The sequence below is a fragment of the Neophocaena asiaeorientalis genome, unplaced genomic scaffold (genome assembly GCF_003031525.2).
Source record: "Neophocaena asiaeorientalis asiaeorientalis breed wild unplaced genomic scaffold, Neophocaena_asiaeorientalis_V1.1 scaffold311, whole genome shotgun sequence".
NCBI lineage: Eukaryota > Metazoa > Chordata > Mammalia > Artiodactyla > Phocoenidae > Neophocaena > Neophocaena asiaeorientalis.
In genome coordinates this window covers 1,234,978-1,242,863 of record NW_020174266.1, presented here as the reverse complement: position 1 = coordinate 1,242,863, position 7,886 = coordinate 1,234,978, and positions in this window count along the sequence as shown.

Below are 7,886 nucleotides of genomic sequence, written 5' to 3'. Positions count from 1 at the left end.
AAGAAAAAAAGTTTTAAAACTTAGTCAAAGGATCTCAATGGACACTTCAACAAAGAAGACATACAAATTACAAATAAGCATATAAAGATATGCTAAATGTCATATATCATTATGGAATTGTAAACTAAAACACCAGCTAGATACCACTGCACACCTATTAGAATGGTTAAATCCCAAAATAATGACAACACCAAATGCTGACAAGGATGTGGAACAATGGAAACTCTCATTCTTTGCTGGTGGGAATGAGAAATGGTATAGTCACATTGTTACCAGAGTTGCCAACAGACCCTTGCTCAAAACCCACCAACCTCTTCTTTAAATAGGACTTAACATATGTCTTTAAGTCACAGAATCTGAAAACAAAGAAAGGAAGCTATAGGAAGAGAAAAAGAAAAACTGCATAAAACCAGGTGAAATCAAGATGGTGATGAATTGTATCCTATGTTCTTGGATTGGAAGAATTAATATTGTTAAAATGGCCATACTATCCAAAGCAAACTACAGATTTAATGTGATCTCTATCAAATTACCCATGACATTTTTTACAGAACTAGAACAAAAAAATCTTAAAATTTATATGGAAACATAAAAGACACAGAATTTCCAAAGCAATTCTGAGGAAAAAGAACAAAGCAGGAGGCATAACCCTCCCAGACTTCAGACAGTACTACAAAGCTACAGTAATCAAAACAGCATGGTATTGGCACAAAAACACACATGTAATGGAACATAAAATGGAACAGAATAGAGCTAGAAATAAACCCACACCCTTATGGACAATTAATCTTCCACCAAGAGGCAAGAATATACAATGGGGAAAAGACAGTCTCTTCAGCAATGGTACTGGGAAATTTGGACAGCTGCATGTAAATCAATGAAGTTAGAAAACACCCACATACCATATACAAAAATAAACTCAAAATGGCTTAAAAACTTAAATATAAGACAAGAAACCATAAAACTCCTAGAAGAAAGCATAGGCAAAACATTCTCTGACATAAATTGTAACAATGTTTTCTTAGGTCAGTCTCCCAAGGCAATAGAAATAAAAGCAAAAATAAACAAATGGGACCTAATCAAGCTTATAAGTTTTTCACAACAAAGGAAACCATAAACAAAACAAAAGACAGCCTATGGACTAGGAGAAAATCTTTGCAAATAATGCTACTAACAAGGGCTTAATTTCCAAAATATACAAAGAGCTCATATAATTCAATGACAAAAAAACAAACAAGCCAATCAAAAAATGGGCAGAAGACCTAAATAGGCATTTCTCCAAAGAACACATACAGATGGCCAATAGGCACATGACAAGCTGCTCATCATCACTAATTATTAGAGAAATGCACATAAAAACTACAATGAGGTACCACCTCACACAAGTCAGAATGGACATCATTAAGAAGTCTAAAAATAATAAATGCTGGAGAGGGTGTGGAAAAAAGAGAACCCTCTTACACTGTTGGTAGGAATGTAAATTGGTTCAACCACTGTGGAAAACATTATGGATATTTCCAAATAAACTAAAAATAGATATGATCCAGCAATCCCACTCCTGGGAATTTGGGCAGATCCAAACAAAACTGTAATTTGAAAAGATACATGCACCTCTATGTTCATAGAAGCACTATTTACAATAGCCAAGACATGGAAACAACCTAAATGTTCATCGACAGATGAATGAATAACGAAGATAGTGTGTGTTTGTGTATATATATAGAATATATATATATATACATATATATATATACGCATATATATATACACATATATATATGCGTGTATATCAAGGATGGACCCAGAGATGGTCATACTAAGTGATGTAAGTCACAAAGAGAAAAGCAAATACCATATCATATCACTTATATATGGAATCTAAAATATGACATAAAAGAACATATCTACAAAACAGAAAGAGATTCACAGACATAGAGAGCAGACTTTTGGTTGCCAAGGGTGAGGGGGGTGGGGGAGGGAAGTACTGGGAGTTTGAGATTAGTAGATGCAAACTCTTATATATAGGATGGATAAACAACAAAGTCCTACTATGTAGCACAGGGAACTATGTTCAATATCCTGTGACAAACCATAATGGAAAAGAATATGAAAAATAATATATATATATATATATGTATATGTATATACAGTCACTTTGCTGTACAGCAGAAAGTGTTAACACATGTCAACACAACACTGTGAATCAACTATACTTCAATAAAATTTTTGAAAAACATGATGATGAATCTGACCTGCAACAGACCCCGAGTCTCATTTTGCACTGATTTTACTACATTAGCATACTAAATGACATATCAACTGGTGACCACAAGAAGTCACTGACACAGAAAGAAGAGAAGGGGGGGGGCACCCCATTTCCAGGAAAACCCTGCCTCTTACCCAGAAAACTATGTATATGCCTCCCAATCATTAATCTCTCTGCTTCCCCCCCATTGTCCTTACTCCTTAAAAGGAAATTCCTCTCTCCATTAAGGTGAGAAATTTATTTGTGAACCATGACCTCACTTCTCCATCCTCTGGCCATTGAATGAAGCTTGTGGTGCTTCAATCTCAGCTTCAGTTTTGTTTTCAGCTATATGAACTGGAATGGAAAAATAACCTCCCCACCAAGGCAGAGGGCCTCAGCGGGTCTAAGGCCCAAGCAGAAATACATACAACTTAATTCAGTAACAACATTGGAAAGCACAGTTTCTTACAAAGCTAACCATAGTCTGATTATATAATCCAACAGTCACACTCCTAGGTGTTTACCCAAATGAGTTGAAAATTTATGTCCACACAAAAAACTTATGTCCATATAGCAACTTTATTCATAATTCATAATTGCCCAAACTTAGAAGCTACCAAGACATCCTTCAGTGCGTTAATGGATAAATGAACTGTGGCACACCCAAACAATAGAATTTGAAAAGATACAAATTCTCTTCTACAGAAGAGAGCAGTGTAGTTTCGAACAGCAGCACCACCAGGTCCCTGATGGCCTTGTCATTCTTGTCTGCTTCTGCCTTCTGCCGCAGGGTCTCCACAATGGGGTAGCCAGGATTGATCTCCAGATGCTTTTTGGCCATCATGTAGCCCATGGTCGAGTTGTCCTGAAGTGCCAGGGCTTTCATGATGCACTCCATGTTGGCAGTCCAGCCTTTCAATGCTAAAAGGAAATGAGTTTATCAAGCCATTAAAAGATATGGAAGAAATTTAAAAGTATACCACTAAGTGAAAGCAGGCAGTCTGAAAAGATTATATTGTATTATTTCAACTATGTGACATTCAGGAAAAGGAAAAACTATGGAGATAGTAAACAGATCAGTGGTTATCAAGGGTTCAGGGGCAGAGAAGACAGGATGAATAAATGTATCACAGAATATAACATGGTGGTAAAACTGCTATATTATTCTGTAATGATCAATACATGACATTATACATTTTTCCAAACCCAAAGAATTGTTCAACACAAAGAGTAAACTCTACTGCAAACTATGGACTGTAGTTTATAATTATGTATCAATATTGGTTTATAATGACCCACACTAATGCAAGATTGTGAAAATAGGAGTGTGGGGCCTTTAGGGACTTTCCACCCCCTCACTTGTTCCCGTAAACCAATTCTTCTCCCTATCGTGCGCCACTCCTTCTCCCTATCGAAACCAATTCTTCTCCCTATCGTGCGCCACTCCTTCTCCCTATCGAAACCAATTCTTGGAGTTTTTCAGTTGACGGGGACTTGCCAGACAGCGGGTAATTTTCCAGTTGCCCGTAACAGGTATACGCCCTAACCGCCACAATGAACAAACAACTATAACGGCCAGAAGGTGGGACAAAAGTTCCTAAGCCAATGAATTCAAAAGTCACCACATTTACCCAATCATTGTGAGAATATACCCGCCCTATGAGTAAATAAACCTATAAAAAGTATGTGATTCCGCTTTTAGGGGTTCCCCATCGGCCTCCTGCGTGAGGTTCAGGGAACCCCGGTGCATCGGCTCCTAATAAACCTCTTGCGTGTTGCAGCGGCTCTCGACTCTTGGCGGTTCTTGGGCGAGTTGGAATCCTTCGTAGACCGTTTGGGTCTAACAGGAGAAATTTTGTAGGAGGGAGAAAACATGGGTTTTCTCTATGCTTTCCATGCAATTTTTCTGTAAACCTAAAAATTGCTCTAAAAAATAAGTCTTTTAAAAAATCAGAAGCAAAGCTAGAATTTGGACCCAAGTCTGTCTGATATGAAAGACTGTGCTCCAGAAAGATACCAAAAGGGCACTTGGAGGGCTTCCCTGGTGGCGCAGTGGTTGAGAGTCCGCCTGCCAATGCAGGGGACACGGGTTCGTGCCCCAGTCCGGGAAGATCCCACATGCCGTGGAACGGCTAGGCCCGTGAGCCATGGTCGCTGAGCCTGTGCGTCCGGAGCCTGTGCTCCGCAACGGGAGAGGCCACAACAGTGAGAGGCCCGTGTACCACAAAAAAAAAAAAAAAAAAAAAAAAAGTAAGTGCTTACAAATTAACTATAAAAGAAGCTAGACAAAATGACTTTCAGGTTCAAATGAACTGGGAAATATCCAATATTAAGTTGATACCTGGTATTAAAGTTAGTTTGTTTGTTGATCTAATTAATATAGACATGTCTTTAGAGTCATCAGCATTAAGTATAATACTATTATTGTACTAGATTTAATAGAAGTCAAACAAGACCTTATTATATCTGTTGCAAATTTGCCAGCAAGGAAAACAGCTTGATATGATGAAACTTTAAATGTAAATGAGATAAGAGCTTTTGAGTAAACTCTTTAAAGAGTAAACTCTTTAAAAATAATTATGTTTTAGAAATATCTACTTAAAATGATCTCTCCAAATATTTTATAATTTAAAATTCTAGACTTGTGCTAATTTAAGTTAAATGATGGAAGTCTGTTGAATAGCTAGGTCATTTCCAAAGAAATAAGATACTGAGACATCAATTACTAAACAGAGAAACTAAAGGTATTTAGGACTATTAATGAATATGTTTGGTACCAAACTGAGATATTCTCTATCAGAAAGCAAATGGTTTTAGAAATTATCACTGGTATTCATGTTCACCAATCTACAGAATGCTAGTGTAAAAGTTCATAATTGCTTACTTCTTAATTTTCACTAGAAATTAAGGTTCCTTAACAGTTGAGGATTCTATTTTAAATATGTCATAAAAGCCAATAGAACTAATAAAACATTTCAATAGGAAAGTAGAATGCATGTTTTCAGTAAAGAAGCTATAAAGAATGGAATTACATTTTATTAAGGGAAAAGATAGTAATTTTGTCTTAGAGATGGTTGGTTTTGGATGGAAAAATAAGGGACAAACTAACATGGATACAAAAAGTGATAAAAGGTTGTGGAGAGCAACCCCAAGAAAAAAGTTTAATGCATGAATTAGCTAAATTTAGATTGAATTTAATTAAGTAAATGGATTTTGTTTTTAAGTAAGCTAGTACAAGACTGGATTTTTATTTCTCTCTCTGTTAAGAGAACAACATTTCTTAGAGTGCTCCTTTTTGATAACAGATTTTGTGAGTTTCTGTGCCCTTAAGTGATTTTTTTTTAAATCTTTTTGTGACTTTGATTAAATGAGTAAGTATCGTTTCACAGTGACCTATGATCCTATTGTGTTTTAAAACCTTTTTGATACATTTAATAAACTTTCCAAAATATCAAATTCTAACTGAAGTTCTTTTAGCCTCCAGCTAACTCTGAGATGTTTCCAAGGAACCCTGAGACATCTCAGAAAGGAATGTTAAACTAATTATGCTTCTTTGGTATGTTAAATTACTTGAGAAACATTGAGGTTGCAGATGAACCTTAGGTTATAGTGTATGGATAAATGTCATTGATATAGATATTCCAAAATTTATATATAATTCCTAACATCTGATATGCCCTGATAAAATGTTATAATTCTAGTTATTATCTTAATGTATTACATGTCACAGAAATGTCCAAGTTTCTTACCAATTGCATTGTACTCAAACCTTTAACCATGCCATTTTAAGTTTTGCCCTTTATAGACAGTCATTATTTTACTCTGATGCTTTTACAAAATGATGATCCTCAAGGAGGCTCATAAAAGAAATTTTTTGACAAATATAAGTTTCTGAGAGCCTCTAGATAATCCATTGAACAGGGTAACAAATGACAAAACTCTAATTGAAAACCTGATGACTTCATCCAGGTCAACAGGAATTAATTACAAGGGATTGAATGAGCTGATAAATATGATTTATAACTTTATGACTTCTGGGGAGAAATATACCAGCTTTAATCTTTGTTTTCCAGAAAAATACTTTTCTCTTATGCTGTGACGTACAAGAATTTGATAAATGAAACATTTATCTTTTCCTCTCTATCTGATCCGTCCAGAATTTGGCTTCTCCATCTAGCTCTCCTGTGGACTTGATGGTTAATTACAACCAGATTACAACTAGTTATACTAATCATTGTTTTAATTTATTCTTTGTTTCCAAATTGCTTATGCTTTGTGTCTTTCTGCTGCACTATGACTTTGTCAATGTTACTAGCTTATATCCTGTCTATTTTATAAGATCATTGTCTCTTACAGTACCCAATGTGCAACCAGACCTCCAAAAAAATTGATGATGGCTAAACATCTTGAGGAAATAGATCACACTTATGACTCTTATAGAATAATTATAATAGTGTGATTCTAGGCATGGAAAGAAACACAGGGAAAAACATGTCCTGGATCACAATAGACTAGTAAGAGAGAGGATCCAGAGAATTTTAAATTATCAACAGGGCCTAATCCAGAAATCAGCACCTGGAGTTGGCATATCAACAAGAATCTTTGCCTAATCTGGGAAGAGCCTCCCAGTGCCATGGGACAAAACTGGTCATGAAATGCCTCCCAAACATTGGTTGAATTTATGATCATGAGGGGCACTGTGGACTAATGCTGCCTGCCATATCAGTAAACAAAAGGTGTCACAGCCATCAGTGATTGCAGCCACCCCCAATGGTGAGCTCCAAGAGAACTCAGGCTGGAAATAAGATATGCCTGCCATCTAGCTGTCATCAGATTGCAGCCACCCACAATGGTGCAGCTTGAGGAAACTCAGGATTAGAATACACAAGATGCTGGCCCCAGATAGCTGAGGTGCATATCAAAGGAATGATTTTAGTGATCCCAGACTCTTGCATCTTCCCATACATAGAATAGCACTAAATTATTTAACTTGAGATATCTGGTTTTCTTTAATTAACAATAATCTTTTGACATTCTGACTATCTGCCCTTTGTTGTAAAACTCCTGCCATCATTATTCCCCTTAGTCCCAAGCCCTACAGCTACAGAACCTGAAATTCTTCACTCAGGGAATTAGATTAGAGCCAACTTTTTTCCGTGTCTGCTGATGCTGTGGACTACTCTCACATGGTCCCTATTTCTGAGGCCCACTGAAACCCAGTCTAGGTCATCCGTGAATGTTCACAAGTTATCTCTTGAAGCCTGGAATTTTCTACTGCTCCTATTTATTTTGATTCTAGAGCTCATAATAACAATTCAGCTCTGGGTGAATATGCTGAGTTTGGTTGTCTCCTAGAATCTTTCCTAGCCATGTGAGGTAGGAGATAAATTTGGCTAAGGCTTTCAGAGACCCTCCTAGCTTCCAGGACCCACCTGCCCAATCTAGAGGAACAATAACCAGTACAACAGAGCCCAAGTGTAAGGTTGGTCACCTACAGGGAATATTATGTGAGCATGCCCCTTGAAGCCCTGAGTCTACAGCATCCCCGCACACAGCAGTAGATAATAAATCCAAAGATTTAGTCCAATATTTCCCCTTACAATAATGATATAATAGTGCCCTGTAAGTGACAACTAAA